The sequence below is a fragment of the Tenebrio molitor genome, chromosome 2 (genome assembly GCF_963966145.1).
Source record: "Tenebrio molitor chromosome 2, icTenMoli1.1, whole genome shotgun sequence".
Taxonomy (NCBI): domain Eukaryota; kingdom Metazoa; phylum Arthropoda; class Insecta; order Coleoptera; family Tenebrionidae; genus Tenebrio; species Tenebrio molitor.
The window spans coordinates 21371030-21389428 of NC_091047.1; the positions used below are offsets into that span (position 1 = coordinate 21371030).

The 18399-nt window shown below is 36.1% G+C and overlaps 2 long non-coding RNA genes, 1 other non-coding gene and 1 pseudogene across 3 annotated transcripts; all 4 read left to right on the forward strand.

The window, feature by feature from the left end:
- Positions 1-1798: 1798 nt before the first annotated feature.
- Positions 1799-1961, forward strand: LOC138125126 (U1 spliceosomal RNA). Its single transcript, XR_011157347.1, has one exon. It is a non-coding gene; the product is annotated as a U1 spliceosomal RNA (small nuclear RNA).
- Positions 1962-9193: 7232 nt separating this feature from the next.
- Positions 9194-11523, forward strand: LOC138124632 (uncharacterized). The gene is made up of 4 exons (XR_011157227.1): positions 9194-10344; positions 10400-10510; positions 10584-10736; positions 10788-11523. It is a non-coding gene; the product is annotated as an uncharacterized lncRNA (long non-coding RNA).
- Positions 11524-13675: 2152 nt separating this feature from the next.
- On the forward strand, positions 13676-15401 carry LOC138122877 (uncharacterized). The gene is made up of 3 exons (XR_011156649.1): positions 13676-14261; positions 14321-14473; positions 15171-15401. It is a non-coding gene; the product is annotated as an uncharacterized lncRNA (long non-coding RNA).
- Positions 15402-17784: 2383 nt separating this feature from the next.
- Positions 17785-17936, forward strand: LOC138125138 (U1 spliceosomal RNA; annotated as a pseudogene).
- Positions 17937-18399: the final 463 nt, after the last annotated feature.

Consider the following 18399-nt stretch of genomic DNA (forward strand, 5'->3'; position numbering starts at 1 on the left):
TTTATTCCCGTTCAGCACTTCCCATCCATTTTCTTCTATCCACTCTATCAGCCTCTTCCCCTCTGCATTTTCCACTTTGTCTTTCGTTTTTCTTCTCCCATCCCCTTTCTCTTCTTCCCAATTTCTGGCTCCTCTCTCTCCAATTCTCCCGTTAAAATCACCCCCTAACAGCATGCATTCTTCCCTGTCCATCTTCATTGTGTTCTCGACCCGTCTTGTTGTTTTCCTCATCTCCTTGCTATATACTGTTACTATTTTCCACCATTCGTTATCTATATGAACGTTTCTTTCCATGTATCCTTCTTCTTCCCCCTTTTCTTTTTGTTTCTCTTCAATTCCCAACTTCACCCCTGTTATTATTCCCCCTGCCGCTCTTCCTCTTTTTCTTTCTCTTTTTGCCCATTGTCCTTCCCATTTGTATTCTTTCGGTACCGTCCTTTCTACTTTTTCCCAGCTCTGTTTCTCCACCCAAGTCTCCACCAGTCCCACTACCTCGAATTGTCGTACATAGTCCCAAAATTCATCCCCTCTTTTTCTTAATCCCGCTACGTTCCAATATAATACTTTTGCTCCTTTCCTCCCTTTCGTACCTTGTTTCTCTTGTTCCCCTTTGTGCTTTCCTTCCGTTTTCCCTTTTTTTTGTCCATCTACCCTTTTCTTTATCCTTTGTCCATTTCCGTTGTCTCCCTTTCCTCTATCTCCTCTTCCTACATCTACTGAAAAACCTCCAGTCTCCCCTTTTCTTCATTCCATCTCATCTGCACCCCCTCTATGGTTATTTTCATGTACCCAACTTTTAGATCTTTCCCTTGTCTCCTTTCTTCTCTGGCGATGGCTCGAATTTTTTTCTGTATTTCCCTCTCCTTCTTTGTGAGGTCGTTGTCAATAAATATTTTCTCTGTTGCCCTATTTCCTCTCAATTTTCCTTTCTGCTTCATTACCTTCTCTTTCCCACTCCACTCTTCCATTTGCACTAGTATTTGGTCCTTGTTTATGTTGTAGCAATCTTTAACTTTCGCTTCCCCTATGTTTTCTTTTATAAACTTTTCTACTTCCTCTCTGCTCTGTTGCTTGCTACTTCCCTCACTTCTCCATCCCGTTATCACTATGTTATTTTTCCTTCTTCTTCTTTCTTCATTCTCCATTTTCGTTTCCAGCCGTGCTACTCTCTCCGACATGCTGTTTTTCTCCTCCTCCCATTTCTTTTCTTTATTCTTAAATTCTTCCCTTAGTTGTTCTATTTCTCTTTTGACATCTTGATTCTCTTTTCTCAGCTCCTTTATTTCCTCTGTAATTTCCCTTTTCACTTCCTCCAGCTTTTCCAATATCTTTTCCATTTCCCTGCCTAATTTCTTCTCCACTTCCGGTGACCTTGCGGTTTTTTTACTTGTCCCAAATACCTCTTCCTCCTCCTCCTCTTCTTGTCTTCCTGTCTTTCCTTTTCCCGTTCTTTTCCTTTTTTTCTTGTCTTCCTGGGACGCCTCCCCCCTTCCTTGACTAAAAGAACGGTTTCTGCTTCCCTCGCTCATAGGCTTGCTCTTTACCTCCTAGATGTCGCCGTTTTCCGTTTGTTTAACCTTCTCTTCTTGGGTGTTTCCTTCCTCCCCACACCGCTCGCCTCTTCCTACCTTGCTTCGCTGATCTCTTGCTTGCTTGCTTCGCTGATCTCTCTTATTTTTTCTATACCTTTACTACTTTTCCACTTCACTCTCTTAGCTCGTTTTCTGCCACGTGTAACTCGCTTCGTCGGTAATACAGTCGTTACACTATAACTACCCCTGTCAGACATCGGCAAAGCATACTTACCTGGCGTAGGGGTTACCGTGATCAACAAGGCGGTACCCCCAGGGTGAGGCCCTTCCATTGCACCGAGGTCGGGCTGACCCCTGCGATTATCCCTAATGCGGATAACTCGGGCGCACAATTTTTGGTAGTCGGGACTGCGTGCGCGCTGTCCCGGTCTAATTTAATCTAAACTAAAATATTTATAGTTTCAGTACTTTTACTTTTAGTTTATACAGTTTCGGTTATACATTTATTACATTTATTTCATACTGTCCGGTAGATGCTCAATTGCATCATCAATTTGAGTCCGGTAGATGAGTTATAAGTTATATATAACAGTATCAGAGCCGGAAAGTGTCCTTAGCAACCAACACCTACCGGACTGTTTTCATTTTATACATCAAATCTGACATGGAAAAGTGAAAAAGTCAAGAAATATTCGATCTAAAAAAACAATAGCAACGGCCGTTGCCACAGGAAAAAAGGTGATGCTATTTTCACAATATAATGTGATTTTTTAATTTTTGAAATAAAATAATGATGCACAAGAGACTTCCAGTATGAAATAAAATACGTTACGATATACATCCGGTAGTACCGAGCGATCATTTAAAAAATAAATCGAGTTTGCTTTGGAGCCTATGCTATAGCATGGGTTGCCATAGGTAACACGCCGACTCGATTTATTTTTTAATTGATCGCACCGTACTTGTAACAGGTACTCGTTTAGACATTCTTGACTCGGCTCCTAACGTCGCCTCGTCCATAATGTCTAACTCGTTCGTACTGTAGCAGACACAATATTCGGACACCCAATAAACCCAAACCAAGCGCCCATAATTAGACCCACAATAGAAAGGGTCGGTTGGTGGTAAATCAATGGGAGATTGCAAACACGCTTAAGAATTTCTTACGATGGACCGTATTATGAAATTCCAGGGGCAGTACAGTGTCTTTAAAAAAACGTTTTCCTACTACGTATCTAGAAAGTTTCATCTACTGCCCTAGCAACACACTTGTAATCGAAAGTGAATCCTATCTTGCGTGTGGTTGCTAGCTAAGTAGCAACGAAAGTAAAATACTTACGCGACTAGGAGATTCCTTACGGGACGAGGAGAATTTATTTTATTTTGTGACAATTTCGATTGAGGTACCCAAATCATTAAATGGAAAACAGCAACACATTTTATAATAATATGTAGTTTAATTAGTCCAATTGAATACAACAAAGGAAAATTAATCTACTTATTCACATTTATTGTGATTTATGAATTGTTGGAAAGTTAGGTTATATCGCTAATCCGACTTGACAGGCGACAATGAGCCTAACGTAATTCCAGCGGCTCTTTCAATTCCGTCACATTCCATATTTTGCGGGAAGACTTGTTGCATAAATATCAATAACCGCAAAACTATCAAACTAACATTATTACGGATTACACGCACTTACACAATTCACGCCGTTTGAAGACGAAAAATAAAATGTTTGTAAAAGCTGTTGCTATGGTTTTTACTTCCAAGATTCAAGGATGGTCGCGATACGGCACGATTTTTGCTATTTTTTTTTTAACATTATAAAATGTTGGTGCTTCGTAGTAGGAAAAATTTAATACAATACACGATGCGTAAGTTTCTTCTTTCACCGCGGAGGTTTCACGGCCCTCGGCTGTCGCCTCGGGTCTTGAACTACCTCCTTGGCAAAAAAAGTTCACTTACGCATCTGGTAATGTAAATAACTATATACCATTCACGATGTTTTGGCATAAGGGGAGGCTATGATTTCATTTTTTAACGTTGGATACATGTTTGATTTCTGTCATCTCTGCTGTCATCGAAGTGCCTGACATGCGGACCTATCAAAATGAACGTAACATGTTGCCGAATTTACCGTAATCATAATTAAGCGACTTTAAAACGTATTGATGGTGTTTATATTAGACTGCAGAACATATTTTCAGTAAGTTACAATGAAGTCAAGTTTTCTTTTTGTGTATAAATTGAATCGTAGGTCAGTACAAAATAAATATGTAGCACGGATAGTGAAAGAAGAAACAACGACCCAATTCAAATGGCACAGGGGTTTTGTAAGACCTATTATAACTTTGCGATAGAGTTGTGAATTTATGGCTTGAGTCTATTTTGAAATGTACTCAACAACATTTTTGTAGATATTGTGAAGAACTTATTTCGGAAGATTAATGTGAAATCTTTTATTTGAAACTTTCTTCCTTTAATAATTTCATTGGGAGAATGTGACTCGGAATTTCATTGGGATTTTGATGCAGGTAATGATGATTCAGAATTTTCTAACGAAATTATGGAAGTTGAATAGTTTTGTTCTTTTTTGTCATAGACGATGGTTGTGTAAATATTTTGCAGAAAGATTCGAATAAAGTAAGGCTTAATAAGTAGGTAGGTACAAGATTTTATACAATCTAGTTCTAGGAATGTTTTGGTTAAAATGAAAAATTCATTGAGAACTGGGTGGTTAAGACACTGTATAGGTGGGTTATCTAAGTGGTGCATAAATTAACAGGAGCCACTTCGTCTTCCGGTCCCGGTCCCTACTATTCTGTAGTCTGTTCAAGTCAGTTTCCTGTTTTGTTAAATTGGATTAAAAATATGTGAGCATTGTTCTATTGCAAACTAGTAAAACTGACAACAATGCACTAGACAATGACGCAGTTTATAACCTCAAACTTAGAAAAACATAACCTAATTCAACAGACAGCTTTACTGCCAACTTAAATGCACTTTTTCCATGGCCTCCCCTTATGCCAAAACATCGTGAATGGCATATATTTACGACTGATGAAATTGCAAAAAAATATGGTCACACAATTTTACGCCTTCCTCCGTATCATTGCATCTTCAATGATATTTAATTTTCCAAAATTTGGGTATGAAACATTACAATTTTTAAGAAAAGGTATCGACCAAATAACCCCACAAAATTGAAAAAATTACTGTGGGCCATCTGCGTTGTGTTGAATAGAAACTACATCCGCTGGGTTTTCCCTAATTAGCATTTTTTCAAGTACGGTCCGTGCCGCAAACTTTCAATCGAACCCTCACAGTTTGGTGATTTATGGCTGTGGTTACTGCTTACTGTTAACATAATTGTGGGTACTTTGCTTAGGTTTATTGGGTATTCGAATATTGTGTCTGCTACAGTACTGTTACAAGTAACCTACCGGACTTATAACGTAAATTACTATTTCTGTATCTCTGTGTAATGTTGACTCAAGTTGCAAAAAACCACTTGTCATTTGCAACAGCATTTTTTTATTTTTTCATATTTTTGAACTAGATAAGGACAGAAAGGGACCAGAAAATCATAGTTTGGGTTGAATATTTTCCATATAAGTACAGTTTTAAAGTAATTTTAAACGACAAATGCCATAAAATTGCTGTTGCAAATCCAGATTGGTTTTTTGCAACTTCAGTCAACTTTATGTAATTTTATTTCCACCTTCTACGTAAATGAAATGACAGCTTGTAAGCTGTCATTTACTGTCATTAGACTGTAGTCTAATATAATTCAAACAAATTTTGTTATTTATATCATAGTTTTCTGCGATTATGTATGGATTATGGAACCGGCTCCAATGCTCCATCCTGCAACCTGCTAGCTAAAATGAAAATGGTTTACGCTAGAACCTTGAAATTTTAATACATAGTTATTATTTTGTACAACCAGTTATGAAAGTCATGTCATACATTTTTTCATGAATTTGCAGATTGATTAACGAGGGCGTAGCCCCTAGCCCGAGTTAATCAAGCAAATAAGTGAAAAAAAGATACTTTCAAGGCGGCCTTACACCAAGGCAACAATTGGCAACATGTTGCCTGTAACATTTTTTAGTAATGTTGCCGGTCATTACTAAAAAATGTTGCCGGCAACATGTTGCCAATTGTTGCCTTGGTGTAAGACCGCCTTCAGAACGTGCTGTACACGCTATTTTTTTTGCATATCAATGTAAGTTGAGAAATTTGGTCTAAAAGGATTTATAAAAAATTACAAAAAAAAAAATAGGTATGCTTTGACAATCATCTCCAAGGAGATGGAATAAAATGATGCAAAAAAGTACTTCTTTTACTACGTTTTTCGTGTAAAAAAGTGCTACTTTCACTACGATTTTGCGTATAAAAAAATGCCACCTTCATTACGACATGCAAAAAATGCACTTAAGACTCATTAAAAGTTACGTATCAAATTAAAAACAAAACAAAAATATCCATAAGTTTTCAAAATACTAAAAGACAACTTGATTTTTTTTTAATGGGAACACGGGTTAAATGGGGCATCATTAAAAAGCTTATTTTTTTTAGAATTAAATGATATACATAATAGGTTTAGTGATCTGTTCGACTGTAATTAGTAATTACACAAGAGGTTTCATTTAGTCGGATAAATATTTTTTGCAACGAAAACGTATTGCTTAGCAATTAGACGAGAAAAATTGGCAAGATAAAAGCACGACGGCCGTAGGCCGGAGTTGATTTTATCGTGCCAATTTTTCGAGTCTAATTGTCAAGCAATTAGTTTGAGTTGCAAATAAATATTTTTCCTGACTAAATGAAACCTCGAGTGTAATTCGGCGAGACAATTTAATGAATGAACAATAGAAATTTAATTTTTTTATTTGGTATTAAAGGTATTAGATGCCCAGCAACTAAATGTATAAGTTATCTGAGTGTTTTTGCCGGATAAAAGTTAGGGCAAACTTTTATCCGCTGTCAAAGTGACAAAATCACAGCGCGTTATGAGATTTTTTATACATGAATTAAATTGTCGACAGAAATTAAAACTTAATTAAAATAAAATGAAAACACGTAAATAAAGCATCATTTAAAATCCTGTAACGGGTTAAAGCGCCCCATTTTTATCAAAAAATTCCAAAGTCGTGATTTTTGTGTTGAGGGTTCCTTTGCGCTACATGCTGAAAAACAGTTTTGACTCTGCCTCAGAAACAATTGTTTAAAATAGTCCTCTCCGGTAATTCGATGGATACTTGATATAATTACATCATCAACCTCTTTCATTTCCGCATTTTTCTCTTAAAGTTCCTCATCTTCATCGCCCTGTGGTGAAGGGCTGAAGAATATCGCCACCCTTTGTGATTAAGGGGAAGTAGGAGTCTTCCAAAAGTCAGAATAAATTTTCACAGTCACCTACGGAAACAGCTTTACTAGCAGGGTAGTTTAGCCACCTTGTTCCTTTCAACTTTACCCTGGTGGCCCACACTCGGGCACCGTGAGCCTCAATTTGAGTGCTTTCGTTCCTTCGTGCCGCGAACTAGTCCGTGGGCGAAACTAGTTCAATTTCAATGCCCATTGTCCTCTCCGTGTGACTCAGCGAGCAAAGGTTTGCTGATTTCTCAATTTTCCATCAATTTCATTTAACTAAACCTTACTTCTTTGTTTATTTTGGTCTGTCAACTGTCTTCTCTCATTAAAATCCAACACCCCACTTTTCCTGCGACTGCAGCATACGGCAGTACACCATTGGCCCACTCAATTTCACGTGGAGTTAACAAAAACACCGAGTTAATAAAAGGGAGAGATACGAGATTTTAGCTCTCTCCCCGTTTTGCGTGTGCACCAAGTTTGTTTACGTGGTGAACGTTACCGTCAGATTACCGTTAAGTGCCGCAAAAGGGAAAAGCAGCTACAATCCTGTAGTCGCAGTCGAGAACACCCACGACTAGACATCTCGCTGAACAATTTCCCGAGAAAGGCCAGAGTAAAAACTCAGGCTTTTTTTTCTTATCTCGTCACTCTCGCTTTTTATCTTCGTTCTATCGCCAAATAACGTCTTCGTACCCCGGACTCTCCAAAGGCAAATCCGTGATCCTACAGGAGCTACCGTCGGATCCTTGAGGCGAGCTACTTACAACGCTCCGCGCAGGCGCAATCATCACCGCCAAAGCCCACCCTCACCGGAGTCCCGGAGTCCCGCTTCCGGCAGCGGCCAGCACCGCAGCAACTACGGTCAGAGCTTTTTATTCTTAGCGGAAATTTGCCACCAGAAACGGACGATTTGTTCCGTTAATCTGCGCAATCCAAGCTACCTAGTTGACGCGCAAGTTCGCTAAATTTTTATAAAACAAACTTGTAATAAACTTTGTGAAGGGCCTAGCTACTTGACGCTTGATTGTTCGCTCGTATCACTCAAAAATTTTTGAAGTAAATTAACGCCCTGTACGACACGTGGCCACGCGCTCTAATATAGGACAAATTCCCGGGTCAGAAACCGAATCGAAATTTATTTTTACTTTTAAATGGTAGCGGCTTACTAGAATTAATCATATTTTATTTTTACAATTTCATTTATCAAACCAAATACTCTTTTTATGTTCATTTTTTAATTTTTCATCAATATACGTTTATTCCAACAATCTTGTATCGTTGAATTGCCGGAATTTTTCTTCTGAGGTTTTCGGATTTGGACACAGAGTTAAATTTTTAAACTTTTTTTTCAACCAAATCCCTGGCGCCCTATTTTTTTCGATAAGGAACCACCAATACACAAATTGCTCTACGACTGATGCCGAGGCAGTGGACCATCCCCTCAGGTAGATTACAATCCGTCAAAAATTAGAGAACACCAAACTTACGGCAGTAGAGAATGTTGCAATTTGATTATTTCATTTCTCATTGAAACATTTGATTGAGAATATTAAAATTTTATAAATAATAGGAGTATCTAGTTGGGTACGTAAGTTTGATATTTGAAACTTTATCATTCAATAAGGTATACAGTGATTGTTTTCTAAATTTTTCCGCTTGACGTTTCGTTTTGACAAGTTGTGACATTTATTTTCAAAATCCGTTCACACAGGAGAAAATTCTCAAATTCTAACAGTGTCGAACAAAAAAGGAGCTTTTTACACGTATGTCTTACAACATCTTATCTACGATACCGTTTTACTTTTAGTAATTGTTTTAGATATTTGCGATTTTTAAAATTGTGATATTTCCAACAAATTGTTTATTTTATTCTGACAGTTCTGCGCAATAATAGTATATTAAAGAACAAGTTTTATAAGGGTTGATTTGGCGCACGAGTCCCAAGTGTAGAAAACGACCCGTAGGGGAGTTTTGTATAGGACGAGTGCGCCAATGCCCTTATAAAATCATTTTGAATCACCCAATATCATTCATACTGCATTCATCAAGGTCGCACTGATGATATTGACACAGGACCATTAGTGAAACAATCCATTAATAAAATTAATTAATAAAAATTTATTGCTAATAGCCTGTATCAACAAAAATTTTATTTTGAAAATCTGAGGACCTTACTTTACTGCCCGCTTGATGCCTGTTACTTTGGTACCTATAAAAAAGTTTAATATTTTTTTCTTGATAACATTTATTTTTCATGAATCTTACATTTAAGAAAGCACTAATTAGGTTCCTACTCTCTTATTTCATTTTCTTAATGGATAAGAAATGTAAAAACTTTCATTAACTAGAAGATCATTAGAGAAATTATATATTAAGCCAGAGACAAAGAATTTGTCTTGCAGTTTCAACGAACGAGATGAACAATTCAAACCGCAAACACGAAACTTTTCTTAACGGTAATTTTATGTAGAGATTAGGTTCTGTTCTTCTAACGAAAGTTATTAATTTCAGAATCCGACGACCCGTTTCTGGGTTTAAGAAAATTATTCGTGGTTTGGGCCTTTCACAAAATTGCCAAATGCTACAACATTTTTTGTTTCATTTTGTACTCGTTTCTTTATTTGGTGATCGTTGTCTACATTATCAAAAATTTCACAGTAGATTTGATAATGCGATACACTACTGGTGTGGTTCTATTTACATACGTAAGTAATCGAATACTTATCAAAAATGAAATTAGTTATGAAATTAGTCCATCACAGCCATGCTCGTCGTCGTTATTTTCGAAGATGCCATGTTGGAACTATCAAAAGAAATGTATACTTCATTTTTGCCGATAAATAGTGCGGGATTAGAAACAGAGCGTTTTATCGTGAAGAAAGCTACCCGGATCAATATTTACATGTATTTTGTTTTCGCAATTACGATGATGTGTGGCATAGTATTGTTACCAATTTTTGGTAGTAATATTGAATGGTTTATTAATGATTTAATTGTTGAGGAGTATTTCGATAGACGCTCAAAAATTGTTATTAACTTCTTACTTTACTCTGGCATTCCATTTATCGCATATACATGTATTCGATTTCCTGGTCTTATGAGCTACGGAATAGTCCAAGTATATGTGCAAGTCTCATTGATTAATCAGCACATTTTAAAAATGAATGACGATGATCTGCGTTTCGAGAAAATGACCAACGGCGAAAAGATTGTTTATCACAATAAGATCTTTAGAAACTTGTGCTTTTGTATCAAACATCATGTTATTTTGGGAAGGTAAAATTCGATAGTTTATTGAAAAAAAATATTTTTTTTTATTTTTTCAGAACAATAAAAAAATTTCTGCAAACTGCAACATCTCTGGTACCGATATTTGTACTGTTGGGAGTATTGATTTCAATCGGGGTCTTATTCTTGTTAGAACTTGTAAGTTCTAATTCAAAAATTAAATAAGCTTCCTTTAAACGGGCCATGTTTCTAGGTTCTAGAAGATTCAAGTACCATTATGAAAATTCGTTTAGGTGCAGTTGCAACCATCAATATCTTAATTGTTGTTATTTGCTGTGAAGCTGGTCAAATGCTTGTTGATGAAGTACGTAGCTTTAGTTGCCCCATTTAGATACATTATTTATTTTGAATATGACGTGATAATTTTTAAATTTTAGACAAGTTGCGTTTTCGATACTTTAATGAAGTGCTCTTGGTACAATTGGGATTTCAGAAACAAACAAATTTTACTAATTTTCCTGGAAAATTGTTTGAAACCGTTTAAGATGCAGTTCGTCTCAGTCACTATGGATTGTAAGTTAGCAGGTTCTGTAAGTAATCAAGTACGAAATTTACAATTAATAACTTTAATAATCCTGCAGCTTCTGAAAACAGCCACTAGTTACGCCTTAGTGTTGCACAATTTAAGACAGAGTAACTAGCCTCACGAATTAGCAACATTACTTAATAACACAACTGAACAAATAAATCTATTTGTAAGAACATTTTAAATCTTTGGTACCTACACGTTGCTCAGTCATTGTCTTATTCAACATGAATAATATTTTTTAATCTGGTGTTCGTAAGATTTTATTACACTAAAGCCCCGGTTGTATAAAGCTTAGTTAACATGGTGTCAGCTAACAACGCGTCAAGTCGGAAATCCGCCCATTTAATTGGCTGATTCAAACAAAATGTTAAATATCCTCCAATCAGATCGCTTGACATTATGTTAACTTTAACAACGACTTGACATCGCTTTATACAACCGGGCCTTATTAATAACTTGACAGATCTGATCGAACCACATAATAGTCTTTGCCAAAGCCAAATAACCACCAACACTGCATTCTACCCAGAAAATCAACCGGCAACGTTGTGTACTTAGATTTGATTGGTCTAGCATTTTAGTAATGTCAAAATTGCCATTATACACTTAGTGTAATTTTGTTTTCACCAACTTAATTCAACAGGTGGTGGTTATTTGGGTTTGGCGCGGCCTATACTTACAATTTTACAACCTTTGCAAACTTTGCACATTACCTATATCTATTTCTTGTACTAGTTTTTATTCATATTACTGGAATAATACGATAGCTGAACTCAAATTGCACATCACATTCAACAATTTATTTATTGTGACCATTTTATAAAGCAATTACACAAAATATACTATTATAATATTAAGTGTTTGTTCTATTTATGAAGCTAAGTCTTTAGTTTAACTAAGATCCTCTCAGCGCTGAAAAGGCCCTAAGCTTCAGCAGCGCCCTAGTATGTATTATCAAATAATTTCAAACTGAGATTTACTTATTAAATATTACTCTAATATTCTGCCAAATTTTACTTAAAAATTCCTGCTAAAAAGCTTATTAACAGACCGTAAACTTTTTATCATGTAAATAGCCAGCATTAAAAAAAAAGCACCGTATACTCACTAGTAATATCCCGAGTGAATGTCAAATTATCGACAAATTGACATGCACGAGAGGATATTTTGGCAGACTATTTCCTGAGAAAAATTTACATGATAAGTAAGTACAAATAAACGTAATTCTTTTTAAAATATAAAATTAATACCAAATGATTTTTTAATTAGGACTACGCGAAAATTTGGCGCTAGTGCAAATTATCGATAATTGCACTAGTGCAGTATTATCGCTGTAATTCGATCGCTATTGGCTAAAATTCAAATATTCGAGCTTTTTGATTGGCTTAAATTTTTGGAAGGAAATAGTCGCGGATATTGAACTAGAGCAGAATACTCGCTGATATTCGTCCGTTGCTACGTTATTTCTTTAATATGCATTAATATGATTGGTTTAAATAAAAAGGGTAAAAGGGCTCTCCTTCCGCTTTCCAGTCATATCCTTCTGTCGCCAGTAAAACCCGTTACGTTACGTATTGTTGAATATTTTATTTGTTCGACATTTGTAAATAACTGTAATATCTATTCACGTTGGGAAGAACAGTAGTGGTGCAAATGACCTGACCTGTTACTATGACAACACATATGAAAGTTAATGCCAAATGTGTGCGATTTGCACCACTGATGTTCAATCCAACGTGAACAGGATATACAGGGTTATTCTAAATGATTGTAGTCGAAGTAGGCCATGCCCATGTTATTACGTTTTTGCCGCTTTCATGTGAACTGTCAGTTGTGTCGCTGTCACTGTCCTTTTTTAGGTGAAAAGTGCGGTGATGAGGATTTTATTTATTTTTGTTAAATTAACGATTGAATCCAGAAATATTGAGTTATTCTACAATCAATTTTAAAAATAGTGAGTTGTTTTGCACCCAATTTAACACATCATTTTGATGATTTTTTTATGTGGAGCGGCAACCATAAATTTTACATTCAGTTTTCACGCCTACTTCGACTACAATCATTTAGAATAACCCTGTACTTCACTTGCCGTCTAAAATATCATATTATCATTAAAAAAAAAAAAAAATTGTTACACAGTGTGGGACTGGTTTACAAATCTATGAGAGGCATGATGACCAACTCAATAGACCGGGACCAATGGCTTAAGGTGACTTCCGAATCACGAGACAGAATATAGCTTTTTTTTTTTTTTAATTTCGCCCTGGGTCGGAATCGAACCCGCGACGCTAATAGTAGGGTTAAATTGATTCTATGTGACATAATCTATGCCATCACAAATTTCAAAGTAACTGTTGTAAAATGTCTAACTTTACTACTTTGAAAAGTGTTTAATAGGGCAATTTTTTTCTGGGTATGAATGATGAATGATGATGAATGAATGATCTTGTGAACTGAAATTTGATTATTAGTGTAAAAACATATTTACACCGAGCAAAATAGTTATTTATGTATTAAGGGCGTAAGAAGCCCTCTTATGGTCTGAGGTGTGATTTTGCTAAAAACACGCTGAAGGCCATAAAAGCCAGTTCACGCCCGCAGTACATACACTATTTTATGCACGATTAGGGCCTAAGACCTTAACATTTAAAAAAATTAATAAAGAACTGTCTGCTCATATCACGAATGTTCGCATCGCGTAGTGCTCCAGTCAATTTTTTAGTTTTGCGCGTAACCTTGGGAACAGTGAAAACAACCGTAGCCATTTTGCCAGTTGCAATTTTCCATTATAAATTCATTAACGAAATGATGAACGAGGCTGAGAAAGCGGCATTGCGGCAGAAACGAGTGTCCAGTATCGAGTAATCCCCATTCGGGATTAGGTAGTTTAAGGTACGGAAGGTTCGGAATTTCACCAAAAATATTTGCGACTTTTATTTGACATATCTTTATGGCCCACGGGCATAAAGTGGTCCGTGGGCCATAAAGAGACGTTTATGTCAAGAAAATGTGTGCATAATTGTCAAATTATAATATAATCGTGCATAAATGGTAAAAATGTTATTAGCCCTTTTAGTTTTAGGCCACAGAATGTAATGTGGCCAAACGTTAGTAGATGTCTCTGCCTTCTAGTGGTAACGAGTGTGAAGTTGTCGTTACACTATAACTACCCCTGTCAGACGTCGGCAAAGCATACTTACCTGGCGTAGGGGTTAGAGGTAATTTGAATAGAGAAGAACCTCTCACGTGATATGCGCAGGAGACGAAATTGGGTGGGCTAGTCCATTTCTGGTCTCAAAGGGGAGGTGGCGAGTCATGTGCGCAACAGCGAAACGAAAGTCGAAACTCGAAACTGTGCGGCCATTTAATTTCAGTTAACAGGTTCTGTTTTCTTGGTGTTGGTTTATTTTGTTTGTGTTTCGCGTTTGATTTTGTCGCTTGTATAGTAATAAAACAGCTCTTTTTGAAAATGAACAAAAAACTCATTGGGAAAAAAGGACAAGTGATCCACAGTCAAACTAGAGAAGTGAGTATTTTAAACTTAACCTAAAATAATTTCTAATCATTTCAAATTTTTACTTCTAGGTTATATCCAGATTAATCGAGTTCATGAAAAATGAAGCAACGATTGGATGTCCTACAATACCATTGAAGAATTATAAAGAAAGGATCATTGCAGCGACGGGAATCTCAGAGTCTTCATATAAAAGGATTGTGAAGCAATCAAATGAAGTAAAGGTACGTTTCTAATCACTATTCGTGCCAAGTGCACACTCATCACGTGTCAACTACCGTGTTTTACCAATTCTTAATAAAACAGTTGACACAAAAGCACACGTCAAATAAAAATGTCATTAAAATGGTAGAAATAGTAGTTTATTTAACGAGTTCGTGTGTAATTTGGGCTTTTTTTGGCATGAGTGGGCCAGTTTAAAACTCGAGTGAAACGCGAGTGCCAAAAAAAGGCTCAATTTACACAAGAACGAGTTGAATACAACGTTTTTTTGTTCGACGAGCCCTTTAAAGGCTCGAAATCGCTTAAAATCTTTAAAATTAGCTTGACGTTTCGTTTTGACAGATTGTGACATTTATCAAAATCCACTCACACAGGAGAAATTTCTCAAATTCTGACAGTGTCGAACAAAAAAAAACAATTTATACAGCATTTCATCATTTATGATTGTTTCCAATTCGGACTATCTATGAAAATCTGAAATTTTAGTTGGCAATATTGTGATTTGTCGTAGTAAATCCAAAGAGTAAATCTATTCTAGGTTATAAATGAACTGAACACTACTGTCAGTTTGTTACATTTTTTTAAATAAGTGTACGTATTAGGAATAATAATCTAAAACTTTAATTGAAATGAAACATACATATGTTTGTAGCGCAGTTCTCTTTGAGTTATCTTGAGCTTAATATTTGTTATTTACAGGTCGGGACGAGCACGTCATTTTCGACTCCTCACAAAAAACGGCCAAGATGTAGTCGAAAAAGTACGTTGCCACCACAAGAAGAAGAAGAGGTCCGCAGAATAGTTAATAATTATTATTTAGTGGAAAAGAAACGTCCAACTATTAAAGGCATTTTTCAAAAATTAGAAGAATGTAATGTACCATTTGAGGGAGGTTATTCTTCCTTGCATGTTCTTCTGAAAAAAATAGGCTTCACGTGAGTATTAAATGTAATTTTTGAATAGACCTTATAATTATTTAAATACGTTTGTGTACAGGTGGAGAAAAACTTCCACTAAACGGAAAGTGTTAATGGAAAGCAATGAAATTAGGGCTGCTCGCAGCCGATACTTGCGAAAAATAAGACAATTTCGTTTAGAAAATCGGCCTATAATATACACAGATGAGACATACATCCATTCCTCGCACACAACTCCAAAAGAATGGTCTGATGGATCCAATGCAGGTCTGAAGGCTCCTGTTTCTAAAGGACGGCGTTTGATTATCGTTCATGCAGGAGGCAGCCAGGGATCTATACCCAACGCCCTGTTAATATTTAAATCTGGGGCTAAAACAGGCGATTATCATCAAGATATGAATTTTACTAACTATGAGAAGTGGTTAAAAACTCAATTAATCCCTAATTTGCCGAATAACTCTGTGTTAGTGGTCGATAACGCATCCTACCATAATGTTAGAGTTGCAGAAGACAAAGAGCCAACATCTGCAACATTAAAGAAGGAAATGATTGAATGGCTACGAAAAAAGAATATACATTTTGAAGGAGACATGACCAAACCAGAGCTTTATGAAATTATAAAACGCTATAAAACTAAAGAGCCATCTTATCGATTGGATAGACTTTTATCAGACCATGGGCACACTTTGCTGCGATTACCCCCATATCATCCTGAGTTAAATGCAATAGAAAAAATTTGGGCACTTGTCAAAAACTGGGTAGCTGCTAATAATGTATCTTTTAAATTGGATGATGTGGAGCAATTAGCTAGAACACGGTTTGATTCTGTCACATCAGCAGAATGGAGCAGAATTTGCAATCATGTTCAAAGAATTGAAAAAGAGTATATTGAGAGGGAACACCTGATGGACGAAACAATGGAAATGATGTTTCAAGTGAATACTGGTGATTCAGATTTCAGTGACAGTGAAGATTCTGAAGCATCTGATTGTGAAAGTGATGACACTGACTCTGGTTGATATTATTTATGTTTCTTGTTCGTATCCCACCTCCACCCGGCGGCACGGCAATTTTGCCGGAGTACATACACTATTACGGATATTACTATCAAGTAATAGTGCAGTGCTTATCAACATAATTACCGGCGTGTCGCCTCCTGTTGTGTATTATGTTCTGTGTCAATGTTAAGGAACTTCCTCACGATGTGACATGAGTATAATAATATACCTTTTTGAATTTCAACTACCAATGTGTTATCTAAATCCAGAATTTTTAAAAAGAGATTGCGGTGCTATTCCCGCTACTGAAATTACAAGTGGTAAAATCGAAATTTTTTCTAAACACCAAAGATTTCTCATAGCAACGGAGAGCTCTAAATATTTATTAATTTTTGTGTTATATGTCTGTGTTATATTGTGTGAATTTGGAACAGCTATATCTAAAAGATATGCTTGCTTTTGTTGTTTATTTAAAATTATAATGTCTGGTCTGTTATGCTTTATGAATGTCAGTTAAAATTGTTCTATCAAAATATAACTTGTAACTGTCATTTTCCAAACAACTTTCTGGTGTATAACTATAATGTGGTTGTGTATTCTTTAATAAATTGAATTTAACAGCCAAATTCATGTGTATAATTTTAGCGAATATATCGTGACGTTTTTTATATTCGCTTTGAGCCAAAACGGTGCAAGAAGAAATGATGTGTAAACCGCATATGTGTTTTTTATAATTTCTTGTATTTATAACACGATCTTGTATTGCAAATATAAAACCCATGCATGAGAGGCCTGAATATTAACTTCTGGTTGTTCCAGTTCTTTAAAGTATCTCCCATGTAAAGACTTCTGTTTTGTATTCTTCTGGAATTATTCTCTGTTAAACAATAAACTATTATTATCACTATTATAATTTGTTGCACTTACTGCATTCATATTTTTATAAATAATTTCTCCATATTTAAACGTTGATTAGAGCAAACACTGTTACTTTTACTTTTCCTCAAAAATAATGACACAATTCAAAAATAGAAACATTTAGCGTTTATTTAGTGCGAAGTCGGCATAAAGACACTTGTTGCATAACAGGTACACTAACAATAGTTCGAAAAGAACCTACTTGTTTTGATTTCGAAAGATATGACAACACAAAATCAAACTTTGCACCTTAGCGTGTCTAATAATGTCAAAGTGACGTAGGCAAATTTTTAAAATTTATTCAATAATTTTTAGTACCTATCTATTGATATAAATTATAAAAATAATAAATCCTATCACATAAATCAAACTTTGTCGAACGTCAAATAGCTGGGAAAAAACATTTTGCTACGCCACTGCGCTCGGTACCCCTTCCACTTCAACGCGCAGCAAAGGTCACGTGGCAGGTTCTTCTCTATTCAAATTACCTCTACCGTGATCAACAAGGCGGTTCCCCCAGGATGAGGCCCTTCCATTGCACCGAGGTCGGGCTGACCCCTGCGATTATCCCTAATGCGGATAACTCGGGCGCACAATTTTTGGTAGTCGGGACTGCGTGCGCGCTGTCCCGGTCTAATTTAATCTAAACTAAAATGTTTATAGTTTTAGCACTTTTAGTACTTATAGTTTACACAGTTTCATCAGTCAGTCATACATTTATTCCAATTTCTTATCTCTGTGTAGGTAAGGTATGTAATTTTATTTCCATCTTCTACGTAAATGACAGCTTACAGACATTTGTGGTATAACTGGTAGAGGGCGATTCAAACCAGAACAAGACAAGGGCGGGGCTTAAGATGCGCGCCGTTAAAGTGACCAGTGGCGTATGAAACTATTACTACTTGATTAAAATAATAAACATTACGAAATGAATGGGCAAAATTGATTTGAATTATCATCAGGGCTTTTTTTTATTTTACACAACACGAGTAGTACACAAGCACAACTGACAGACAACAATAAGCGTAAAAACGGGAAAAATTTTACTTTCTAACGCCGCCACTGTAATACACGTGCTTCCCTTCTGAAACAATG